This window comes from Dendrobates tinctorius, unplaced genomic scaffold (assembly GCF_039654945.1).
Source record: "Dendrobates tinctorius isolate UK_male_01 unplaced genomic scaffold, ASM3965494v1 ptg000028l, whole genome shotgun sequence".
Classification (NCBI taxonomy): domain Eukaryota; kingdom Metazoa; phylum Chordata; class Amphibia; order Anura; family Dendrobatidae; genus Dendrobates; species Dendrobates tinctorius.
This window is the reverse complement of record NW_027361696.1, coordinates 82,156,548-82,182,230: the sequence shown is the minus strand read 5'-3', so window position 1 is coordinate 82,182,230 and position 25,683 is coordinate 82,156,548.

The window sequence follows — 25,683 nt, the reverse complement described above, 5'->3', positions numbered from 1 at the left end:
CAGGTGAGCGTTTGCAAAATGTAGTTAATGAAGTGATCCCCATTCCAGGTCTCAGTTGGCAAGAGGTTTTCTCCATAGAAACACAAACAGCCCCAAGGAAAAAATTTGTGGTTAGAATGGGTGAGGTACAATGTAAAAGTCCAGAATATCTCTGTAGGATGTATTGCTTGTGCTGCTGCGAATACACACCTATACACACATGCATAGCTTTTCCCTGATGACAACACCACTGCCTGTGTCATGAATTTGTTGAAAGGTTTGAAGCCCACTGATTGCCCAGATTACGTCCCACTAATTCATAAGGAACCCAAACTAAAGGTCCCAGGAGAAGTAACTGTATTAGCTGACAATTACACCTGCTATAATTCCCACGACACCACATGTACACCAGTAGGGATCTTCGAGACAGGTTTCTGCAAAGAGAATAGTTCTCTAGATACTGACTTGTTAATCAAACATACACAATATATGTATGACATTTATTGGTTATGTGGAGATGGTAAGCTCCGTCCTAGGTTGCCAAATGCCTGGACAGGCCAATGCACCCTTGTTAAACTAGCTATGCAGTTCAAGATTCTACCCTGGGATCCAAAGATACCTGATGAACCTACCAGGAAAAGGAGAAGCCTCGATCAGCTCCATATGAGTTATGAAGAAGATCCACTAGTATATATTGATGCTATTGGAGTGCCAAGGGGGGTGCCTGACCAATTTAAAGCCCAGAACCAGATCTATGCTGGCTTTGCTTCTATAATCCCACAGGTGCAGATTAATAAAAATGTTGAATGGATCAATTGCATATATTACAGTGAACAAAGGTTTGTCAATTTCAGCCAAGATGCCTTCCAAGGTATAGTTGAAGAATTGGGCCCTAACACTAGAATGACACTCCAAAATCGACTAGCCCTTGATATGATATTAGCTGAGAAAGGAGGAGTTTGTGGGATGGTGGGAGAGGAGTGTTGTACCTATATCCCTCAGAACTCTGGAGTGAATGGAAAAACCATGATAGCCCTTAAAAAGATAACTGGGTTAGCAGCAGAATTGAAAACTAATGCTGGAGTAGACACATCTTTCTTTTCCGGCTGGTTGGGTGGACTCAAGGGATTCCTTCAACAAGCTTGTATAGTACTGATTGCCCTCCTTGTAATTGGATCGATAACTCTTTGTTGTGTTATTCCCTTGTATAAAAAGGTTATTGCCAAAGCAACTCCGACTGGCACCTTCCTCAATCAAGAAGTAGACCCACCAGAGTACGATGGTACTGATCTAGGGGAGATCCCTAAGTATATTCCCCTCAAGAGAGTAGACAAAACCCCCCATTCTCAGATGATGTTAAGAGACTTAGTTTAGGGACAGCGGGAGAACTCCATGTGAGGTTAGTGAAGGGTTCAGCTGCCTGGAGGCCTCTCGCTAGGGGAGAGCTTCTGAGGTGTCTGGATGAAGAAATCCACCTCCCCTTTTCCCATCGCATGGACAGTCTCGAAGGATCTTTCATTAAGGGAAAAACTTAGTGTTTAGGGGGGATTGTCAAGGTGAAAATATATTTTCTTATATAACTTTTATACTTTTATACTGTGAAACAATAAGTTTTTCCTAATTGCTTGCTAATGCAAATGTAACTGTATTAAAGATGGCTGCCAGTGTTCACTTTCACTTAAATTCTGTGTCTAAAGAGTTAAGTTAAGTTTCATTTCTCCTAAAAAAAGATAACTCAGGAATGTGAAGAAGAAGTAACCATCGGGAGACTTTTTGACGAATCAGAGAGAGACTGGACACTAGATGTATACTGCATAAACCCCGCCTAATGCACGCCTTCCCCTAACACTCAATATAGTATTGTATATTTGTAAATAAAGCCAGTTGTTGTACTGCTCCTGACAGGTGTGGATGCGGGACATCAGCTAAGACTGAATCAGCTGCGTGTCTGAGTCATTCTTAATTGGTACCAGATGTTTTGCGCTCGCACAATGATTTGGAATGACTGGTGAATGAGGATTTATTGTCGTTTACGACCCCGACAGGGGTCCTGTATATTTTACCCCCAGGTATGTTCATCCCTAGATGTTTTGCTCCCTGCATGTTGACCCCAAAAGTTGAGTGTGAAACATCTGGGGTCAAAATGCTAGGGGCAAAACATCCAGGGACAAAATGCTGTAGGTGAAACATCCGGTGGTGAAACATCCAGGGGTGAAACATCCAGGGGCGAAATGCAGGGGGCCAAATGTGCGGGGGCGAAACATCCTGGGGGCGAAATGTGCGGGGACGACATGTACCCGGGGGCGAACTGCTGGGGGTGAAACTTCCTATAACCCTATATGGCCATATGTTAGCACTATAAGATGGTATATGAGCACTGTATGGCTTTATGTGTTCACTATATGGCAGTATATGAGCACTATATAGCAGTATATGAGCACTATATGGTAGTTTATGAGCACTATATGGTAGTTTATGAGCACTATAAGATGGTATATGAGCATTATGTGGCAGTATATGAGCACTGTATGGCTTTATGTGTTCACTATTTGGCAGTATATGAGCAGTATATGAGCACTATAAGGCCATACGTGAGCACTATATGGCAGTATGTGAGCAGTATAAGATGGTATATGAGCACTATTTGGCAGTATATGAGCACTATATGGTGGTATAACAAATGTTAGAGGATATATATACTGCTCAAAAAAATAAAGGGAACACTTAGGGTGTGTGCACACGCTGCGGATTGTTCTGTGGATTGATCCGCGCAGATTTTGCAAAATCCGCAGGTCAAAAGACCTGCGGTTTATTTGCGGATTAGCCTGCGGTTTATCACCTCTACAATGGAGGAGATGGTAAATCGCAGCGGATCGCTGCTGCGGATCCGTAGGGCCAAAACCGCTGCGGATCCGCAGCAGAATCCGCAGTGTGTGCACACACCCTTAAACAACACAATATAACTCCAAATAAATCAAACTTCTGTGAAATAAAACTGTCCTCTTAGGAAGCAACACTGACAATCAATTTCACATGCTGTTGTGCAAATGGAATAGACAACAGATGGAAATTATTGGCAATTATCAAGACACCTTCAAAAAAGGGGTGGTTCTGCAGGTGGGGACCACAGACCACATCTCAGTACCAATGCTTTCTGGCTGATGGTTTGGTCACTTTTGAATGTTGGTTGTGCTTTCACACTCATGGTAGCATGAGACGGACTCTACAACCCACACAAGTGGCTCAGGTAGTGCAGCTCATCCAGGATGGCACATCAATGTGAGCTGTGGCAAGAAGGTTTGCTGTGTATGTCAGCGTAGTGTCCAGAGGCTGAGGGCGCTACTAGGAGACAGGCCAGTACACCAGGAGAGGTGGAGGGGGCCGTAGGAGGGCAACAACCCAGCAGCAGGACCGCTACCTCAGCCTTTGTGCAAGGAGGAACAGGAGGAGCCCTGCAAAATGACCTCCAGCAGGTCACAAATGTGCATGTGTCTGCACAAACGGTTAGAAACCGACTCCATGAGTATGGTCTGAGTGCCCAACGTCAACAGATGGGGGTTGTGCTCACCATTTTTTAAGATGGGTGGTGACCATGGCAGTCATTTTAAAGTCAGCCATTTTGGATCCAACTTTATTTTTTTCAATGGGAAGAGGGTCATGTGACACATCAAACTAATTGAGAATTTCACAAGAAAACAATGGTGTGCTTGGTTTTAACATAACTTTATTTTCATCAGTTATTTACAAGTTTATGACCACTTATAAAATGTGCTCAAAGTGCTGCCCATTGTATTGGATTGTCAATGCAACCCTCTTCTCCCACTCTTGACACAGTGATAGCAACACTGCAGAAGAAATGCTAGCACAGGCTTCCAGCATCCGTTGTTTCAGATGCTGCACATCTCATATCTTCACAGCATAGACAATTGCCTTCAGATGACTCCAAAGATAAAAGTCTAAGGGGTCAGATCAGGAGACCTTGGTGGCCATTCAACTGGCCCACGACGACCAATCCACTTTCCAGAAAACTGTTCATGTAGGAATGCTCGGACCTGACACCCATAATTGATGGTATGGTGTGGTATATGGGGTACAAAGATAGTGGGGCCATTCTTCATCAATGGAAACCTCAATGCCACTGAATATCTGAAATTGCTACATGATGATGTGTTGCCCTCTTTATGCACTGAAGATGGCACGTTCTCTGAGTTTTTCCAGCAACATGGTGCACCACCACATTATGGGTGTCAGGTCCGAGCATTCCTGCAAGGAATCTGACCCCCTTAGACTAGCATTTCTTCTGCGGTGTTGCTATCAGTGTGTCAAGAGTGGGAGAAGAGGGTTGCATTGACAATCCAGCACAAAGGGCAGCACTTTGAACATATTTAATAAGTGGTCATAAACTTGTAAATAACTCATGAAAGAATAAAGTTATGTTAAAACCAAGCACACCATTTTTTTTCTTGTGAAATTCTCAATAAGTTTGATGTGTCACATGACCCTCTTCCCATTGGAAAAAATAAAGTTGGATCCAAAATGGCCAACTTCAAAATGGACGCCATGGTCACCACCCACCTCCCACATACTAATGTGCCAAACAGGGAGATAATATCACCAACCATTCCCATTTTATTTTGGTGTATCCATATAAATGGCTCACCCTGTATAATGCTGTAGATAAGCCCCCGGACCGACCTGAAAGATAAGAAAAATAAGTTTTATTATACTCACTCGGGGGGGGGGGGGGTCCGGTCCGATGGGTGTCACAGGTCCGGGTCTGGCGCCTCCCATCTTCTTGCGCCGCCGCCCTGTTTGCTTCATCGCTCTCTGGCATCGTGCTTCTGCGCAGGCGTACTTCTCTGCACTGTCGAGGGCAGAGCAAAGTACTGCAGTGCGCAGGCGCTGGGCGCTGACCTTTCTCGGCGCCTGCGACGATGCCAGCAGGAGGACGGCATCGCAAGATGATGGGAGGCGCCAGAGCGGGACCTGCAACACCCATCGGACCGGACCGCATCGGACCGCCCACATGGGTGCGTATAATAAAACTTATTTTTCTTATCTTGCAGGTCAGATCAGGGGCTTATCTACAGCATTATAGAATGCTGTAGATAAGCCCTGAAAGGCAATGGCTGCATCTTATAGCGGCCAAAAGAGTTGACAGGTTCCCTTTAAATACAAACTTGTGACATGATTCTTCAAATTTGGTCTGATTACAGCAATCTCATACCTGTATAGTTTACTTTACATTTTAGTATTATTTATAATTTCAGAATTATGTAAAAAAAATTTTTGGTTTTCTTCACCAGTTTCTTGTTTGTAAATTATTTTTTTTCCGTTGAGGAGCCTACGCTAAGAATAGAATAATTATACATTGTTTCTATGAGATCCCATAGAAAACTTTTCCAAAATCAGGAGTAAGTAAGGAAGAGGTGATATTGGAGAAGTGTGGAGGACCAAATTATTTTGCCATCGAGAAGAGCAAATCAGGACACCGATGGATAAATCCTGAAGAGGGAGGTGGTTGCGCTAATCAGTGGCACTTTCCTTATCGACTGCAGTGCCATCCAACATCACTACACTCTAGAAAAACTTCCAGGGACTTTTTGACTTTAGTGAATTTACCTTGATAACTTCCTCAGGCAGACAATTCATAGTGTCACCGCTCTTGCAGTAAAGAATCCAATTCTATGTCAATTCAGAAACCATCTTTCCTCTAGTGGTAATGAATACCTCCTTGTTATAGTTACCATCATAAGTATAAAGAGATCATGATAATTTTGATACATAATTAATAAGACATTCCATAGCCATCGGCTTTCTAAACTAAATAACTCTAATTTTTCTGGATATTTGTCCACCAATTTTATTTCTTATTTTCGTAGAGACTGAAATTCTGCCCTGGAGTTTGACAGCACAAAGGCCCATGCAGCCCCACACACCTACTTCTCCAGATGGGGTCTTTATTCCATCCTGGAATGTGTGTCCCTCATCCTGGCCCCATCCTGGTACATATATCCTCTATCCTAGTATATATGATCCTTATCCTGAGCCCGATCCTGGTATATTTGTCGCTTATCCTGGCCCCCTTCTTGGCATAAACTGTATGTCCTTTATACAGGGCCCCATTCTGGTATATATGTCCCTTATCATGGGCCCCTTATTGGTATTTATATCCCCAGTGTCATAACTAGAGTCTGACGGGCTTCGGTGCAAGATTTTCGACCGGGCCCCCGACCCATCCTGAATAATTTATATATCAAAATATATGCATCCACCATCCTAGTATATATATATATATATATATATATATATAATATCACTCATCCTAGACCCCAGGGGTATAAATAGAAGTTTTGGGGCCCCATAGCAGAAGTATAATGCACTTCCCTTAGTCCTCCATATAGTATAACGTACAGCCCATAGTCCTCTATACAGTATAATGCGACCCATAGTCATCCATATAATACACTGCACAGTCCATAGTCCTCCATATACCTGTAGTGTAATGTTCAGTCCATAGTAAGCCATGTAGTATCACACACAGCCCATAGTCATCCATGTAGTATAATGTACAGTCTATAGTATTAAATATAGTATAATGAACAACCCATAGTCATACATGTAATATAATGCACAGCCCATAGTGATCCATAAAGTATAATGTACAGCCCATAGTCATCCAGAAAGTATAATACACAGCCCATAGACATACACAAAGTATAATGCACAACCCATAGACATCATAAAGTATAATGCACAACCCATAGTCATCCATAAAGTATATTGCACAGCCCATAGTCATCGATAAAGTATAATGCACAGCCCATAGTCATCCATAAAGTATCATGCACAGCCCATAGTCATACATATGGGCTGATTTAAAAAAACAACTCACTTTCTCTCTGCTCTCTCTGATTTTCGATTGTGCATCCTTTTAATAATGCCCCACAATGTGCTTCTCTTTAATAATGTGTGGCGCCCCTGAGGGTTCAGTCGCCACAGAGGTACTGCACCTCAGCCATAGGTGTGGTACTCTACTCTCAGGTAAGGAGGGGGCACTACCCAGAACCCAGACACTTGCATCCACCACTAGACCTCTCAAGGAGAAAGCAGCAGGGGGAGAGCTGAAGGAAGTGACAGTGACAGAGTGAGACAGTAGTTGGAGCTGGGGACTTGAGCAGTGAGGAGCTCGTCCCTAGACCAGAAGACAGTAGAGAGAGAAAGGAAAGACAGAAGAAACAGAAAGATAAGCTTCAGTGGAAGAGAGAAAGAAGGGGTCCTAGGGGCAAAGGTAGTGAGGAATCCACCCGTGGGGCCCGTATCCACGCCGACCGTAGTCGGGTGGAGGGACCAGGTCTCAGCAAGGGACCGGCACCAGACTAGTGGAGAAAATAAGGACTCAGCTAGCTAACCGGAGGTTGCAGTATTTGCATGTGCTGCAGCCACATCCATACACATTCACTGAAAAGGCAGCTGGATAGGATCAAGGAGACCTAGAGGACATTGCACGACAGGATCTGAGGCTGTTGGCTTGGGACACTGTGTGTGAAGGCACAGGGCAGGAGAGGAGGGAGCCAGCACAGTGATACTGCCAGTAAAGGAACATATGAAGGGGGTTCTGGCACAGCGATTAAGCCGTTTGACCGCCTAGTTGCAAAACACCCAGATATTCGACATAGATTTTATCAGTTTTTACAACTAAGACATCTTATACACACTACGCAACCGTCGTACTTCTTTAATACCAACCTAGACCGTACAGTAAATGGCCTCTTCCTGGTGCCTGGACCTAGTACTCGCAATGTATCTATTTTGTATAGAGCCCTGAATGAACCTGACCCAGAGGTTAAACTGCAATTCATGAGACAATGGGAGGATGACTTGCAGGTCACCCTAGCGCCTGATGGGTGGCGGGAGGCGGTGTTAGAGGTTCGGAGAGTTTCCTCATGTTTAAACCATCTGGAACAATTGAAAAAAGTCCACTTACGTTGGTACTATTACCCAGTTAAAGTTTCTCACTTTGGCCCTCAGTGCTCCCCATTATGCTGGAAAGGCTGCGGTATGTTGGGGACACTTAGCCACATGTGGTGGTCGTGCCCGAAATTACTACATTTTTGGGCTAGCCTAGAGGATGTGATAGCTGAATTAACTGGGATTTGGATGGCCCTACAACCCAGTATGGTTTTAATGCATATCGGTTTAGATGTGATCCCGCATGTGTTGAGAGGAGTGTTCTCACATTCGTTTATAGCCGCTAGACTGGCAGTGGCATCCAAATGGAGAGTGGCCAGCGCTCCGACCATACAATTTGTGATTGACAGGATGAACCTTCATTGCCAATACGAATGGGCTCTGGTATTATCTGCATCATCTAAAAAGAAAAAGTCCCAGATTTGGGAACCGTGGCTTGGTAGCCGGCTCTCCATTAATCCACCGTGAAGATGCTTGTGCTACTTCGATTCAGGGCCTGATATTCCCTGCTTGCTATGAACCCTGCTATGTGTCTAGCTTATATGTCACTTCGATATTCAGGCACCTGCACTTTAGCAGGTCAGTTTCTGTTAAGACCTTTGATCTAAGTAATTTACAGTTGTATACCTAGGTGTACCTATCCCCTCCCCCCCTCATTAGTTTTTCCGGTTGATAGCTACCGCGCTTGTTGATGTAGGAGCATGGTAGCCCCTTCCCCTTTCCTCCTTCCCTCCTTTTTTATTCCTTGCCTCCTACATTTGTATGTCTGTTTTCTTGACGTATTATTAATCTACTCTGCACTGTTTGCGGAATTGATGTGTTTACCTGTTTAACTATGTAAAATTTTAATAAATATGATTTTGGAAAATGAAGGGGGTTCTGACACTGTGTACCCCAAATTACCTGAGAGCTGGCTGACCACCGACCCGGAGGACACAGCACCCCGGCTGGGGATTGTAACTAGAAAAACTGTGAGTAAAAGTGTGAAGACTGCACTCTGACTTATTTACAGCATCACCTGCCTTACACCATGACTACAACCACCATCATCTCTAACATCTGTAACAGCCCTGGTGTTAGGCGTCAGGTTCCTGCAACTGCACAGCAGGAATCCAGAGCCTTGCATTCAGCGTTCTCCTATTCTCCTCCGACCCCTCAGGAGCCTGCACAGCAATCCCGACGTTCCAGACGCTCTACTCAGACCAGCTCTGTGGGTCTGGTTGTTGCTGCCACCTCTGGGCCAGCAATAGTAGCGCAGTCTGCTCTGCAGCAAGCCACTCCAGAGGCCAAGTCCTACCGTCGCGCTACTGGGCATGCTCACGAGACGATCTCCCATTGGAGATCGGGAGTCACGTGCTCAGGTCCTTCTCCAGATCTCATTGGTCCATCTCAGAGATCTGGAAGCTTCCGGAAGTTCCCGGCTATAAAAGGGTTGCATGGCCGCTCGGCCATACGTTAGTATAGACTATAATTGCTGCTGTGTGAATGTTGATGGATGTATGGACTGCAATTGGCTCATTAAGATCCCCCTCCCTCTGATATTACGAGTGTGTATATGGACCTAGTAATAGAGTCAGCGCCAGTCAGTGGCAAGCTATAGGCCACAGTACTCATCCACCACAGTGCTAACGTCCGACAGTGGGCCTGCTTCCGGGCATTGTCGTATAGCGGCAGTGTCTGTCGCCACGCTGCAGTCAGCAGCTTCTCTTGGCGTCCGCAGTTGCAACGCCGCACGCACGGTAGGTCTAGATAGATGCTGACTCTGAGTATGGGCCTAGTCCTGTGACCGCATACCGTGGGTGCACATCGCTGAGACCTGTGAGGTCAACAGGCTCGACATTTATGTTTATGCCTTAGGCGCCTCTGTGATTATAACAGAGCTCGCAAGCACTCGCGGGTGATGTTCAACCCGCGTGTGCCATACCGCCATATTGTGCGTCTGCCATTACATAGCAGCAGTTTACACCTATGCATGGTGGACCCTGGGCGGCGAATGCACTTGCTGTTATTTAATGCGTTCCGCCGTCCCTAACATTTGGGGCTTAGCTCTACCTGTTGAGAGCTGTAACAACTCTGCTGCATCACCGACAGCCCCAGTGGACTCTTTTGCAGCGTCGGCTATCACCTTCCTTGACGAATACCACAGATGGCGTCACAAATCATCCCCATCTTTATTCCCTAAAATCATCATCCTCTTTATTTTCATTGCATGCCCAGGGCTACGGACCGGGTCACTGCTGCCATGACATCCCCTTTAAGAACTGACCGACCCGGTACCTAGTAACCTCTGCCCTAGGGGGTGCTGCAAATGCACCTTTTGTGCCTGTAAAGAAAAAAAAAACCAAACATACTCGCCTTACGCAGTTCCCAAGTGATGAGCTCCTCTTTTGGAGCCTCTTGCAGGCCGCAGGTCCGAAACATCTTGTGGCCTGCTTGAGCCAGTGGCAGAGCATGGAGCCGATGACTTTCTGCTCCATTACAATTCTTAGCAGTATTCTGAAGATATCGAAAGTGTTGCATATGCAGATGCAATCTACTGATGGGCTGGCCCATTTGGTATTTGCCAGAATTGTCAGATGGCCAGTCCGGCCCTGGTTGGCCACCTTTGAACTTACTCAAGCTTTACCATGTGTTTCGTCTACACTTGTGTCCTGGACGATATACAATATTTCGCGTCAGCTCTAATTAGTGATGTATAAAGCAGAAGAACCGTGTGTTCCTCGTCCGCTTTTTTTCCCCACTTTTAATGCACCCTTTGATTTTATTTGCCTTGGCAGCAGCTGCCTGACACTAGTTGCTACAGTGAAGTATGTTATCAACTCCTATTTTTCATGTAAAGGGAACCACAAATGATATAGCATGTATGAATACTTACAACACAGCAATGTGAACGCAATGAGGAAGTAGCAGGCATGAAATACACACCAAGGAGAAAGTTCTGTGGATGACGAATAGTGCAGACAGTGTGTGAAATGTTTTGTACACAAAGAACCGGCAAACACTGTGGATAGAAAACAATGTAATATTTGCCTGGCACCGACTGTCAAATATTTCCTTTTATCTGCACCCTGAGTGCTGTTATGTTTATCAACATTATTATGATAAATGCATCTGCTCTTATATGATTGTACCATTACCCTATAAAAGAAAACCCGTTGTGTTGAATCTTCTCAGTTCTGCCATGGTGCACGAATATAATCATGTGCGTGTGCTGATAAAAACATTAAAAAAGTTTTCTAGGGTTTTCAAACATGGACAAAGTAAGGAAGCGTTACTTATCCCTTTAGTGTCCCATTGCCCAAGTGATCTCAGCTGGCCTAGCAGTGATGATGGTCACATCCTATACATGCATATATCACTGGCAGGAACCTAGAGCAGTGGGCATTTTTTAAAGGATAAATAATACTTTTTTTATTTACCATAAATCAATAACATTTCCTACTCTTTACTCATTTTTGCAAAATACTAAAAAAAAAACCTTGACGGATGGGATTTTAGACCTATCGTCATCAGCTCCTTCATTCTTATACTAATCAGGGGCCAGACTTCCCCCCCATTACTAAACCGATTTAATATTCACTTAGGCTAAGTGCACACGTACCGGAACTCTCGCGGAAATTACCGCGAGAATTCCGGAATTCCATTCCGCGGGAAAATCGCATTTTGAATTCCCGCGATTTTCCCGCCGAAAAACTAGCATTTTGCAAGCGTATTTAGCTTGCAAAATGCTAGCGTTTTCCAAGCGATCTGTAGCATCGCTTGGAGAACTGATTGACAGGTTGGTCACACTCGTCAAACATAGTGTTTGACAAGTGTGACCAACTTTTTACTACTGAGGCCGCCTATGCAGCATCAGTAGTAAAAGATAAAATGCAAAAAAAAATAAAAAATGGTGTTATTCTTACCTTCCGACGTCCCGCGCAGCCGTTCCCAGTAATCCTTTGCGAAAATGCCCGCGATGACGTCAGTTCTCGCGGGATCGCGATGTCTCACGGTAATTCGCGATGACGTCGCGCGAATGACCACGAGACTTCGCGATCCTGCGAGAACGGACGCCATCGCGGGCATTTTCGCAAAGGATTACTGGCACCGGAAGATGCCGGGAGCGTGGAGAGAAGCGGGAAGGCTGCGCGGGACGCCGGAAGGTGAGAATAACAATATTTTTTATTTTAAATTCTATTTTTTACAGGGATATGGTACCCAAAGCCCAGAGGACAGTCTCCTCTCCTCCGGACCGTGGGTACCAGCCGCAAATGTTCTGCTTACTTTCCGCATGGTGCGCACAGCCACATGCGGGAAGTAAGCGGAACAATGCATTCCTATGGGTGCGGGATCGCCGTGATTCCGCAAAATTAATGAGCATGCTGCGGTTTTTACCGCGAAGCGATTCCGCCGCGGTACAAACCGCAGCATTAGCACAGCATTGCGGAATCCCATAGGGATGCATGGGATGCTTATTTTTCGCGGCAAAATCGCACGGTTAAAACCGCCGCGGAAATGCAAAAAAAACTCCACGTGTGAACTCAGCCTAAGACTTAATTTGGTTGATAATGTAAGAAGAAGGACCGGACCCGGGGTACCTGCTCTGCGCCGGGTCTGGAACAGTCGAGCTGTCTCCTCTGTTGTCAGGGGAAAAGCTTAGGGGACCCGACCAACCCTTACATCCGTGAGCAGGGGGTGAGGCTCAGCTAAAAAGCCACAGCGCGCGCGGAAGCAGCAGTACTTGGCGGGAACAGACAGCGTGCAGCAGGGACATTTGAGTGCTCCATCCCTCAGGCATCCTAGCAGCGTTATTGCACTTTTTGTTCGGCGGTATGATAATAAGTCATTATTTTTTGCTTCGTTTTTTATTTTTATTTTTTAAGGGGTTCGCTAAAGGGGTTAACTAATGGGACAGTTTTATAGGGTGGGTCGTTACGGATGCAGCGATACCAAATATGTGTACTTTTATTCTTTTGTTTTTATTTCCAAAAAATGAATTTATAAGTGAATTTTTTTTTTTTTAATTAATTTATTTAGCGATTTTTTTTAAAATTATTTTTACACATTTTTTTTTTTTAACTTTATTACATTGTCCCAGGTGGGACATCACTGTCCTGTGACAGATCAGGGATCTGTCACATCACAGTTCACTGTGACAGATCAGCGATCTGTCACAGGCACTGCACAAGGCTTCCTCGTGCCTGCGCTTTGCAGGCACTGAGGAAGCCAGCTCCCTGCAGGCCCCCGAAGGTCCCCGTCACCATCTTGGATCCGGGGACCTGCAGGGAAGGAGCCCCCGGCAGCAGCGCTGGATATTGCGCTGCCGTGGGGGGCTCAGGGAAGCATGGAGGGAGCCCCCTCCCTGCCGATGCTTCCCTTTAACCCCCGGTACATCGCGATCGTGTTTGATCGCGGTGTGCAAGGGGTTAACATGTCGGGGGTGGTCCGTGACCGCCCCTGACACATTGTGCCGGGCGTCAGCTGTGATATTCAGCTGACACCCGGCCGCGATCAGCGGCGCTCACCATGTGAGCGCCGCTGATCGCGCTAGACGTACTATCCTGTCCCTGGGCATAGGGTCCCGGGTCCCATGGACGGGATAGTACGTCTGATGTCAGAAAGGGGTTAAATACCTTTTCCAAACTTTACTCCACCGTAATTAGTAATACACCATCACCTTGCTTTGCTTAAACCAAATACGCTGGTATTCTCATTTACTTACTGTAAACCTATCCCTTAATAAAGTGAATCTCAGTAGCATCAACCCTCCTAAGCCGTCTATATGGACTTATAGGTCATAGGAAGCTGAATAAAATGATACCTTGTTATATGTGATCCGATGACTTATTCCAGAGAAATCCATGTTTTTCATAATATATAAATGAGCTGTTAAGATCTATCGGCCGGACATAGATCTCCCTGAGAATCTGCCTCCAGAAATTATTATAAATGAAAGAGGACATTACCAGTATGAGAGGTGTAATGACTGACAGTCTGCTCCCCTGATCTACATGTCTTACATTGGTAACGCCCCCTCTCATTTAAAAGGGCTATCCAGGACCGTTTCTTTTCTTTACTATGGGCCTAAAAACGAATGACCTGCCTGTTCTACCTGCTGCTGACTCACAGCGTCGGACTGGAGCACCTTGGGCCCACCACAGAAAATCATTCTTGGGGCCCACTATGCAGCTACATAGAAAACAAAATACAAGATCACCAATTGTGCAGTAAAAATGATAATATCAGGGTATAATATAAGGTAGTACACATCTTAATGGCACCACATTTTGGTGCAAACTCAATGAAAAATGTCTCCTGATGTATATTAACCACTAAGCCAATGTGTTATAGCACTAGTGTAGTGGACGAGATTTCATGACCTCTTATCTATACGCTGGGAATATCCATGGCGGGAATTCTCCGATGCTGCAGATTTGATATGAACAATGTGTCAAGTCATGCTGCAGATATTCACCATCAATTTCATTCATTGCAATACAAAGGATTAGGTCAGTGGTAAAGGTGCATCATTACGTAGTAATAAATGTAGCAATATCTGCACAATATCTGTGTGGATATTTCCACTGTTAATTTGCTATGGGATTTCTAATGTAGAAATTCTGCAGCAAATACTTTATGTCAATATCCCCTCTTATAGTGCTGGGGGTCCTAAATCAACTCTGTATGACATTGGAGTAATATCGAAAGCGCCTTCCCTCACATCCCCCCATACACTTTTTATGGAAATCTCTCTGCCATAACTTTTTATGAAGGGCCTCATTTTGTTAGTAGTGGGGAAGAAAACTTTTATTCAGTCAGGGGTCATACAGGGAGAGGGGGCGCAATCAGACATGATATACGGGGAGAGGGCACAGTCATTCATTGGTAATCCAGGGGAAGTGGTGCAGTCAAGGGTGATACAAGGGAAGAGGGCTCAATCAGTGAGGTCAGATGGAGAGGAAAACCAAAAGTAATCAACTATTATCGGAGAAGACATCACCTGGGTTCAGCGTGTTCACTTGTATGCTCTTCAATGAGATTATCGTCTGCAAAGTGCATGTGTGCAACTGGATGGAAGCGCACAAGTGTCTTATTCAGAGAGGTACTATCATATATACATTAGAGCATATGGATAGGACAAATTATTTGTTGGCAGGGTTGGTTTATCTATGGGTATAGGAGCTATTATAAATATTCAGGGACAATGCAATGGTGAAGTGATCATGTATCTAAGTGCATCACGTTGTGATGTTGTTTTATAGCAATGATGACTTCAGGATACTGTAGCCTTCCTCTGTAGGCTACTCCAGGGTCTTTCAGCATGTCTGTTTCTTCTCTACATCGCCACAACCCAGTATCTAGGCCACAGTCCCAATCCATGAGTCTCTCCACTTATTCAGTGGCTCTGCATCCTATCACTATGGACACCCTGGATCTACCGCTCAGGACCACCACTATTCCTACGCCCTCAGTCCTGTTTAGATCTGTTACCTTCAGCACTAGTAAGCTCTCGGCTTGGCATTCTGTCCGATAATGCCTTCTGGAAGGTCTCTCAGTCTTGTCATTAACTCTCATTAGGATCTCACTATTCTTCGCTCCCGTCTCTATCTGTAGATCATCCCTTGACAGCACTGCTCACATGGCGACTATATTTTAGTGCAGATGTTTCGACCCGTCCTGGGTCTTACTCATTACGTTGCTGTTTATTGCTGGATAGTAATAGAACCATGGGTAGAATGTATAGTCGTCTATTCTAGGTAATGGGTGTAGTGGGCTTTGGTTGGAGATTATAGTGGCTAAATGAACTTGATTTAGTGAATTGTGATGGTAACCCAGATTGCGCACACATCTAAGCTGCTTACTGTATATAGGTCAATGTTCTTAAGAAAATATCTCAGATTGGTGCCTTTTTTCATCTTGAATCTGAAAGGGAATATGTCACCAGGTTTTTTTCCACCAAATCTGATAGCAGGATGATCTAGGGGCAGAGAACCTGATTCCAACAATGTATTACTCACTTTACTGGTGTCTACAATTCTGCGATTTTCTCTGCTGCAGTTCTACCAGTTCTCTGAATGCTGAGCTCTATATAACCCGGCCCACACTACTGGCTGCTTTATGTGTACACTATGCATAGGCAGAAAGCTGCCAATAAGTGGTGGGGGTTGGGTTGGACTATCTAGCAGCAGGTTTACTTGTCTGTCAGTGATAATTCCCTTTTGATATACCAGTGATTTTATGAAAGGCACAGCAAGTAGCCCAGTAAGTGACACATCACTGGATTCAGGGTCTCTACAGTATACTGCTGGCAGAATAAAGGGTTTGTCCAGGACTATTTAATTTTTTTTACTATGGGGCTGGGCAACTAACACGTAGGTAGTTGCTATCTACCTGGCTCCTGTGTGCAGTGCAGATCTCTGCATGCACAGAAAAGTCATAGCCCGCTCCAGCTGGCAATTTAGTGGCTTCCATTGTTGTCACATTGACAGAGCAGTGGATTGTCTTCTGTTTTGCTGAGCTGGCTGTCAATCAGCATGACATTGGCAGTCACACCCCATCAACAGAGCAGCCCGGAGAAGAAGAGCTGCTCTGTTGATGTGGATCAACTGAACTGACAGCAGGATCGGTCGGTGACTGCTCTGAGCAGGCACCGGGTACAACAGGCAGGTACCTGCCTCTTAGTTTTTAGGCCTATAGTAACAAAAAGTCATAAAAACCGGGTGACAGATTCCTTTTAATAATACTATGGGTTCCCTTGTCCATTTCTGAGCCCAACTTATTTTTTTTTTTTGCTGTAAATGTAAACGTTTTGCACAAATATTCCAGACTAAAATAAAATAAAAAAATAAAGATAAAATTAAAATATAAATTTTTAAAAATTTTTTATATAATTAAATAAATGCTTAATATTTTATAAAAAATTAATTCAAGAGAAACCAAAACAAGTTGATTAAGAAATGACAAATTAAAAACTGGAATACATGTGAACAAACTGTAAGTGACTTACTTTGAATCCTCATCATCTATAACTGAACCTACACAATAGCGTAGTGATTGATGATTGTCATAAATAATTGCCGAATCTGCATTTTTCCTACATTGCAAATATATAATAAATACTAACTGATATGGACCCTGATACTTCTACTAGTCTTGAAAACAAAACTAAATTCAGCCCATGATCAGTAGAAGCCATAAGATTAGAGCCCCCATATATTCATATGGAAATAATATAGGAAAATCAGAATATATTTTATATTATACTAATTAATATATGGGAACAAAGGTGAATGAGAAGAACCATTTTCCTGCTATTTGGAAATACTACAGGAGGTATAAATATAACACATGATTTTGCTTGTGAATACACAGGCCTTTATGTGCAGGGCTTTACTTGCTCATTAATCCCTCAGCTCATGGATAATCCCTTTAAAACGGGAATTATGTTGTGTCATTAGCCGAGCAAATCTTACCATTTATTCTTTCTCAGAGTGACATGCTCTTATCCCGTGGCAATGGCAGATTTGGCAGGGGAGGCAGGCGATTGCTGCACCAAAACATTGTGCTGATTTTTTTTTATCGGTGGCTATTTATTGGACTTATCCAGTAGATTATGGCCGATAATTCTTAGGCTCCGTTCCCAGGATGAGATTTTGGTAAGTTTTTGATGTTGCAGATTTTCCGCACCCATTAAGTAAGATAAGATAAGATAATCCTTTAATTGTCCCACCATGGGGAAATTCAGAGCATTACAGCAGCAAGGCAGGAACAAGTACAGATACAGATGCATAAAGGCATTACATTGACAGTAGGTAGGTACATATACGGAAAAAAAAAAGATATAACCGGACTATCACAACTTTGGATCTATCAGTTCACTGTTTGGGTCGTTCTCCGTTTTGGACAGTGCTGGTTATACAGCCTAACTGCAGCAGGAAGGAAGGACTTTTGATAGCGCTCCCTCTCACATTTGGGATGAAGTAGCCGGTCACTGACAGTACTGCACATCTTTGTCACGGTCTCATGCATGGGATGGGAATCATTCTGCACCATGTAGCTCACCTTGGCCAGTATCCTCCTGTCGCCTACTTCCTGAACTGGATCAAGGGGGCATCCCAGGACAGAGCTGGCCTTTCTAATCAGTTTGTCCAGCCTATTCCTGTCCCTGGTTGATATGCCACTACCCCAGCACGCCACACCAAAGAAGATGACTGATGCCACAACAGAGTTGAAGAAGGATGCAAGGAGTGCCCCCCTAACTCCGAAGGCTTTCAGCCTTCTGAGCAGATAAAGCCTACTGATAAAATAAAATAAATAATAAAATAAATAATAAAATAAAGCCTAAAATAGGTTACTTGGATTTTTTCAAAAATATGCAACGTAAAAAAAACTCACCAAAAGCTGATTATGGGGATGTAGCCTTACCTCTCCCGCTCCTGGTCTCCTCCTCATCTCAATAAATACAGTATATACAGGGTCACCCTGCACTGCACGCTAAAAGATACTCCTTGGTGCGTCATGGCCAAGTCACCAGCTATCCATTGCTTATGTACTTTGATGTCCTTCTGACAATTTCTTTGTTACAAACGTTAGGCTATAAGTAGAAAAACCTGCTGCAACTATTGATGCATTGGTCTCTCTCTCTCTATATAGAAAAACCTGCTGCAACTATCGATGCATTGGTCTCTCTCTCTCTCCCTCTCTCCCCGGACGCTGCACGTGTCATCTCGTTGCCCACAGTGTACGTCCTTGCATTCTGGGAAATCCGACTTTGGTGCTCGTTTTGCCGACCGCATGACCGACTTCACGCTGTAGTCGGGTTTTGGTCGGCAAAACACGACTTTACCATAAGTCGGCGACTTATGAATCTGGCCGACCTGTTTCGTTCAACTCTGCTGATAACATTTTACTGAAGCTCTAATGCTACAAATATATCAACAGCAGAGTTATGACTGTATAGAGATGTAATACAAGTAAATTGGATGCTGCAACACAGAGACGCAGAGCAAGGGTTAACACAGGGGTTTGGTTTAATTAATACAAAAAGGATTTTCCTCGCAGGGAGCAAAAGGGGTTAAACAGATTTTAAGCTAAAGAACTCAAAGAACAGGATAACTGAAGGCCACAGTCTATGCATTTAACTATTTCACTTATCGTGAGTCCGATGCTGCTAACTTCTCCAAAGATGAAAGTTGAAAGCCGGCTGATGCCGGTATTGCGATCTTCAGGCTTCCCCGCACAACAGATCTGTGTGTACGATTCTGGTGGCAACGGGCAGTCACCGGTCTGAACCGTTGGGACCCTAGTCCATCACACTGCCCTGCAGCCAGGAGTCTTCCACCACAATCTCCCACTCGGCGTGCTGTGCAATCGGGAGTTCTGCACAACACTCTCCAGCTCGGCATGCTATGTAATTGGCAGTCCCACATGACACTCTCTCACTAATGAGCAAACTAACGCTACCCGCAGCGTGTAGCAGGTCCCTGCTCTCTCTTCTCTCTGGGGGGAACTCACCCCATCTTCCCACGCAAATCCCCCTGTCTCCCTCTCGCTTACCATGCCCCCTCTCAGTTGGTTATCTGTCCTCTCAGTCCTCAATTTCCTTTCCCCCTGCAACAAGAGGTGTGGCCCCAGCAGTTCTGGACCCAGTGTTCTGCCAGCACCCACAACCGGGTCCTCCTCCTTACACTCCCGCTCTCCTTTAGCTCACCATTCCACGGGAGAGAGCTCTTTCACCAGACGTTCACATTCTTCCACTCCACGTTGCCAGATAAACTCATCTTGTTCATAATGGTTGGGGGGCATCTCAGTACTCACTTCCCTGGGGGCAGTCGACAGTGAACTGTTGAGGTCTGGTGGCGAGGCCGGCATCTCTTCGTCAAAGTCGAGAACTGTCGAAGTGGGCGCATTGATGACATTTCGGTGATTCTTTTCCATCCTCGGGCCCTTTGGACAGGCAGGGCCGCAACATGCTACAGTAAACTACCAGGGTAGGTGCTCCTTCTGCTCGTTTAGGTTGGACTTCATACACCGGCCCGTCATAACCGACTCTGCGTGTCACTCGATGTGGTGTCCTCTCCCATTGGCTTTCCAGTTTCCCTCGGGGCCGCTTATTCTGGATCAATGCCTGGTCTCCTGATCTCAGAGATGTCACTCAAGTAGGTGCCACTCCATGATGCTGGGGTTCTCGAAACATCATTTGCACCAGCTGGCAGAGAGTCTGCAGTGTTCTGAAACCCAGAAAGACACCCCCGTCCGCGGGTAGTCCTCTTCTGGGACCAACTCCAGCTTGGTGATCTCTCGCCCCTTTCACCCAAACAGCAAGGTATATGGGTCGCCCTCCCAGGGCTGTGGGGTACTCAGTACCAGGCCCGATGAGCTTCAATGGGAGTTGTCACGGCAGCTGGGACCCGGCCCGTGGCCCTGGGTGCCCATTGTAAAAGGGGGAAAAGTTCAGTGTGCTTATGATGATTAGAGTTTATGAATGAATGAGTGGTGACGCTACCTGTGGTGTTCGGCAATGAAGATGTTAAGCCGACGCTGCAGACAGATCCTCTGGGACAGGTGGTGTGGTGCAGCAATGATGTTATAGCCCTCCACAGGCAGGGCTGTAGTCCCAGGGCAGTGAGATGAAGTGACACTTAGATGGTGTAGTGTCGGGCGCGGGGGAGGTAGCAGTGCCGGGCAGGTTGACTCTGGAATAAGTGGAGGACACCAGGGCATGAAGTTCCAAAGCTTTACTCACAGTCTGTGGTGGCACAAGAGCCCGCATCCGTGCCGTGTCCTCCGGGTCAGGAGCTTAGCCAACTTCCAGGCAAGATGAAGTACTCCTTTCCAACACTCCGCCAACATATGTGCCTTTTCTGAACGTCTCCCTCTTAGCGCCTTTAGTGAAGTACTCACAGTACTGAGTTACACTGGAGTTCCTCCTGTTAGATGTTCCTATGAACTCTACTTGTACGGCAGACAGCTGTAGCCTGCCTCGGGGACTCCTTACTACCTAGTCCCAGGTCTCTTACGATGCTGTTGTGCCCCCAAGTCTGGTGTGGGAATAAAGTGTTGACAACTTCTATTCCTCCGGTGTCTGCTGCAGGACCATTAGTATCCATACAACCTCGAGGACCGGACCCCGGCCTTGCGCTTAGAACTTGGGAAGGGTTCTCCTCTAACCCTAATCCCTAGTTCTCTTCTCCTCACGTTCCGTACTAATCCTTTCCTTCTTATGGAGAGTCAGGCTTTCCATCAAAGTTCCTTTCCTGTGCCAGCGGACCCAGGTCACTGAGGTCGGCTGCAGCACTTCCTTCATCCATCCCACTCAGGGGATCTTCTCTCCTCCTCTGACTCTGTCAGACTGCCCAAATCCTAAACTCTTCCCGCTCTTTTGATGCAACCTAAACTCCACCCGCCTCCCAGCACACTTCGTGTTCCAAGCCGGGAGCCACCAATGGGTGCTTTGCTACACTACTGTGTTGTGTGGGATGCAGGTGTTGGAGTGTGGTCAGGTGTCTCCACCTTACCTGAATGGTGGGGTACCACACCTCAGGAGGAGGTGCAGTACCTCTGTGGCGACTGAACCCTGAGGGGCGCCACATATACAGAGTGAACACCCCGTCGTACAGTGCACTCGATAGTTGTACACCCACACCAATTCAGCCACGAACTGAGACCAACGTATCTTCTGATATTCCGCTAATGTTCGAAGCATCTGGATAAAAATACGATTAAAGCGTTCACAAGCTCCATTCCCCTGAGGATGATAAGTAGCAGTTCTTCTTGACTTCTCAATTTGGTATAAACGATGCAACTCTTCCATCACTCGACCTTGGATGCAGACACCCTGGTTGGAGTGGATCCTCTTTGGGCAACTGTACACCTGGATGAAGTCTCAGCAAAGGACTTGTGCAGCTGATTCAGCAGTCTGATCTCGAGTTGGATTCACCACAGCAAACTTGGTGAAATGATCAGTCATCACCAGACAATGTTCATATCCAAGATGTGCTGGGCCTACAGCTAAGTAGTCAATCATCAATATCTCCAAGGGGCCAGAAGTCACGATGATCTGTGTGGGGGCCCTCTGTTCTGGGGGTTTGGCTATCTCACAGCGCCGATACTTTTGGCACGCCTCCTCTACTGCAGCCCTCATTCGTGGGTGATAAACCAGCTTCTGTAGCCACTAAAACGTCTTCTCCGCACCGAAGTGAGCCCCCCTCCCATGAGCCTCCATAGTCACCATGCTGATCAGCTTTTCCGGGAGCACTACTTGCCAAGTGACCCCAATTTCCCATAGTAGCTGTACCCTATGGTATAGCAACCCATCTTTCACCTGCAGCCTCTACCACTGTTTCAGAACCCACAAAGTCCCTGGAGACAGAGCATCTCTCTCCGGATGGCTGGGAAGTTGCTTCAGGGCCACCCTCTGTCTCAGCTGAGTGAGCTGCTTATCTGTCTGTTGTAGTTGCACCCAGTCATCCCAGGGTCTTCTCAGCACCTGTTCTTGAGACGCCTCTCTAATCTGTCCCTGCATCTTCACCAATGATCTGGCAAGGTCCCGAAAACTGGGAACCTCTTCTGCCTCCAAATCTTCATCCCGGTCACGTTCTCAGCCCTGGCCCGGTAAGTGATCTTGTACCGATACTTCGCCATGCGGGCATTTTCCAGGTGGGCTAGGGGATTATTATCCATACGCACTAGGACTTCTGACCCCAAGTACTTTTCGATCATTGCCCACATCAATTATAGTAGTTCCAACTTAAATGAGCTGTAATTGTCCGGGTTCAGCTCCGAGTCCTGAAGAGACTGGCTCACATAGGCTATCACTCTTTCTTTTCCTCCCTGCATGTGTGATAAGACTGCCCTGAGACCATGTAGACTTCTATCAGTGTGAAGGATGAAGGGTTTCGAGAAATCCGCATAAGTGAGTATTGGAGCTTCTGTCAAGGCCATTTTCAAAGATCTGAAAGCTTCTTACTGGCTGCTTCCTCATTGAATAGTTCTGTTCTTTGAACCAGATGGCACTCCTTTTAGCAGTTCAAATAAAGGATTAGCGAGGCGAGTGAAATCATTCACGAATCTTTGATAGTACCTGGTTAGCCCCATGAAGGCCCTAACGTCTTTCACCATTGTCGGGGTGGGCCACTCTTGTACAGTCGCCATTTTCTCATGCGCCGGCCTCACTCCCTTGCTGGACACGATGTGCCCCAGGTACTCAATTTGCTTGCGGAAGAGGTGACTTTTTGGGGCTTCGCCTTCAAGCCGTGACTCTGCAGCCGACTTAGCACTTGTTCCGCCGAAGGTGCTCTTCGAAGGTGGGGGTGTAGACAATGATGTCGTCGAGGTAAATAAGGGTTGCTTCAAAATTCAAGCCCCCCAGGCATCTCTCCTTCAACCGCTGAAATGTCCCGCGGGCATTGGTCAGGTCAAAGGGCATTCTATTAAACTCAAACAGTCCCATGGGCAATATGAACGCCATCTTCGGCCAGTCGTGTTCAACCATGGGCACCTGCTAATACCCTCTGGCCAGATCCAGGAATGAATAGTACTTTGCCTTTCCCAAGGTAAACAGGGACTCCTTGATTCTAGGCAACGGATAGGAGTCCCGCACTGTGCAAGCATTCAGTCGTCTGTAATCAACACAGAAGCGCAGGGTTCTGGCCTTTTTTTTTATTGTAACTAAAACGATGGCGCCGCCTACCAACTCTGACTTTCCCGTATGCTCTGCAGCATGTGTAGGAGGAAGGGCCCCCGCCGAGTGTCCGGGCCGGAACCAAGGGGACCATCATCTAGGTTCCTAGGGGCTCTGTTTCCAGGGGACAGAATTAGGGGATGGACCGCAGAGACTTCCAGAATGGTTGGGGGAGGAGCTTGTATAAAAGGGGCGGAGGACGCCATTCAGAGTGAGTCAGCAGATCGAGAGAGAAACAGCAGGAGACTGAGAGGGAGCCAGAGCCTCCAGCAGCAACGAGATAGGAGGACAGCAACAGGAGAGAGACTCTCGGTGGACCGCAGAGAGACGGCACCGAGCTAACTGACAGAGGACCACTGCTTCACTCCAGCTCGCGGCTGCGGCCTGCCCATTTCGCCCGCGGCCGTTGCCGCTCCACTCCAGCCCGCAGCCGCCACCGCCGGTGGCCTACCAGCTGCCACTCAGCATCACCGCTGCCTGTCCCTGTTCGGGGGCTGCGGCCTCTACTCTTCCACTCTCAGGCGGTATCCTGCTGCCTCGCTGGGGGACATTCTGCCAAAGAACTCTCCTAGGGCCTGTTGAGCTACTGCCTCGCCAGGGCGTAGGAACACCCGAAGTCTTCGCCAGATCCTCAGCGGCTGGGCCCAGCGGCTGCGACACCGAAGCACCATCGAGCAGCTCGCCTTTGGACGTCAGGACGGCTAAGTGACACATAGTAATTAAGGACCCATAGTCGGCCATACCGCGGCCCTATAGTGAACGGCCTTTGCCAGAGTAGTCGTGTTCGCATTATCAGTGTTTTCTTGTATTTGGTCCCTGCGAGGACAATTGCTGTTATCTTGTTTGGTTGCTCAGGATAGCCCTATCAGCATCTATATATATATAAAAGTTACTACCTAAAGTTCAATCCGTCTCGCGTCTCGTCACTGCATCCCGCTTACCTGCCTTTACCACACTAGCATCTCCTTCACTTCCTTATACATCTGAGGAGGTATCTGTTGATATCTTTCCCGAACTGGTGCAGCACATCCCGTGGGAATCTCATGGGTGATTGCCTGAGCGCACCCGAAGTCATCTTCATGATGGGCAAATACCTCTTGGTAATGCTCTAATACAGATTCCACCTGTTGCTCCTGTTGAGGTCCTGTCAATTCAGCCCGTATCTGCTCCAAGATCCAATGACCCTCCTTCGTGCATCCATACGAGTGTTCCGGTGCCATTGTAACGGCTACGTCCAAGCATCTCCTTGCATTACTACCACAAGCATGGTGTCAGAGACACCGCACTACACTTGCTCATAGAGCCAGTGCACGTGTCCTGAGTACAGAAGCAGTGCTAAGAGTTACCTGGGGAGCAGGGCAGCAGAGGTGACAAAGCGTGCTTCAACTAATAGTGTCAGAGAAGCCAGAGAACTCAGATTATGGCAAAGCAGAAGTCATGCACGGTACAGACCAGCGAGGTACAGGGGGATAAACAGATGGGAGGTCAGACAAAGCAAAAGGTCATACACAAGATATCAGTACAGTACCAGGGAGGAGACAGAGCGGATAATCAGGGCCAAGCAGAGATCAAAACCAAACAGACATAGGAGGTACCAGGCAGAATCCAAAGCGATATCCAGGGAACAGACCGAGTCATACACAGAGAATCAAGCAACCAGAACACAGCACTAACACACTCAGGGGTCACCACACAATGCCAAGGGCAAGAGTATAACTGACAGGGATGGGAGCGTCCTGAGGCTATAAGAAGCCTCCCCCAGAACCAGGGAGAGGCCACAATCATAGCCCCAGGTGTGCAGGTAAGCCTGCATCGGGATCACAACCTTTAACCCCAGAAATGCCAGTCATCAGCACTGGTTCCAAACATTAACCCCACGTGTGCGAGTCAAACCCGCACTGAGATCATGACAGTACCCCCCTCTCAACGGGGGGCCTCTGGACCCCCAGGCTTGCCCGGGTACTTAGCATGGAAAGCCCGTACCAGGCGATCAGCATGCATCAACCGGGCCGGTACCCAGGACCTGTCCTCTGGTCCATACCCCTTCCAATGAACCAGGTACTGTACCG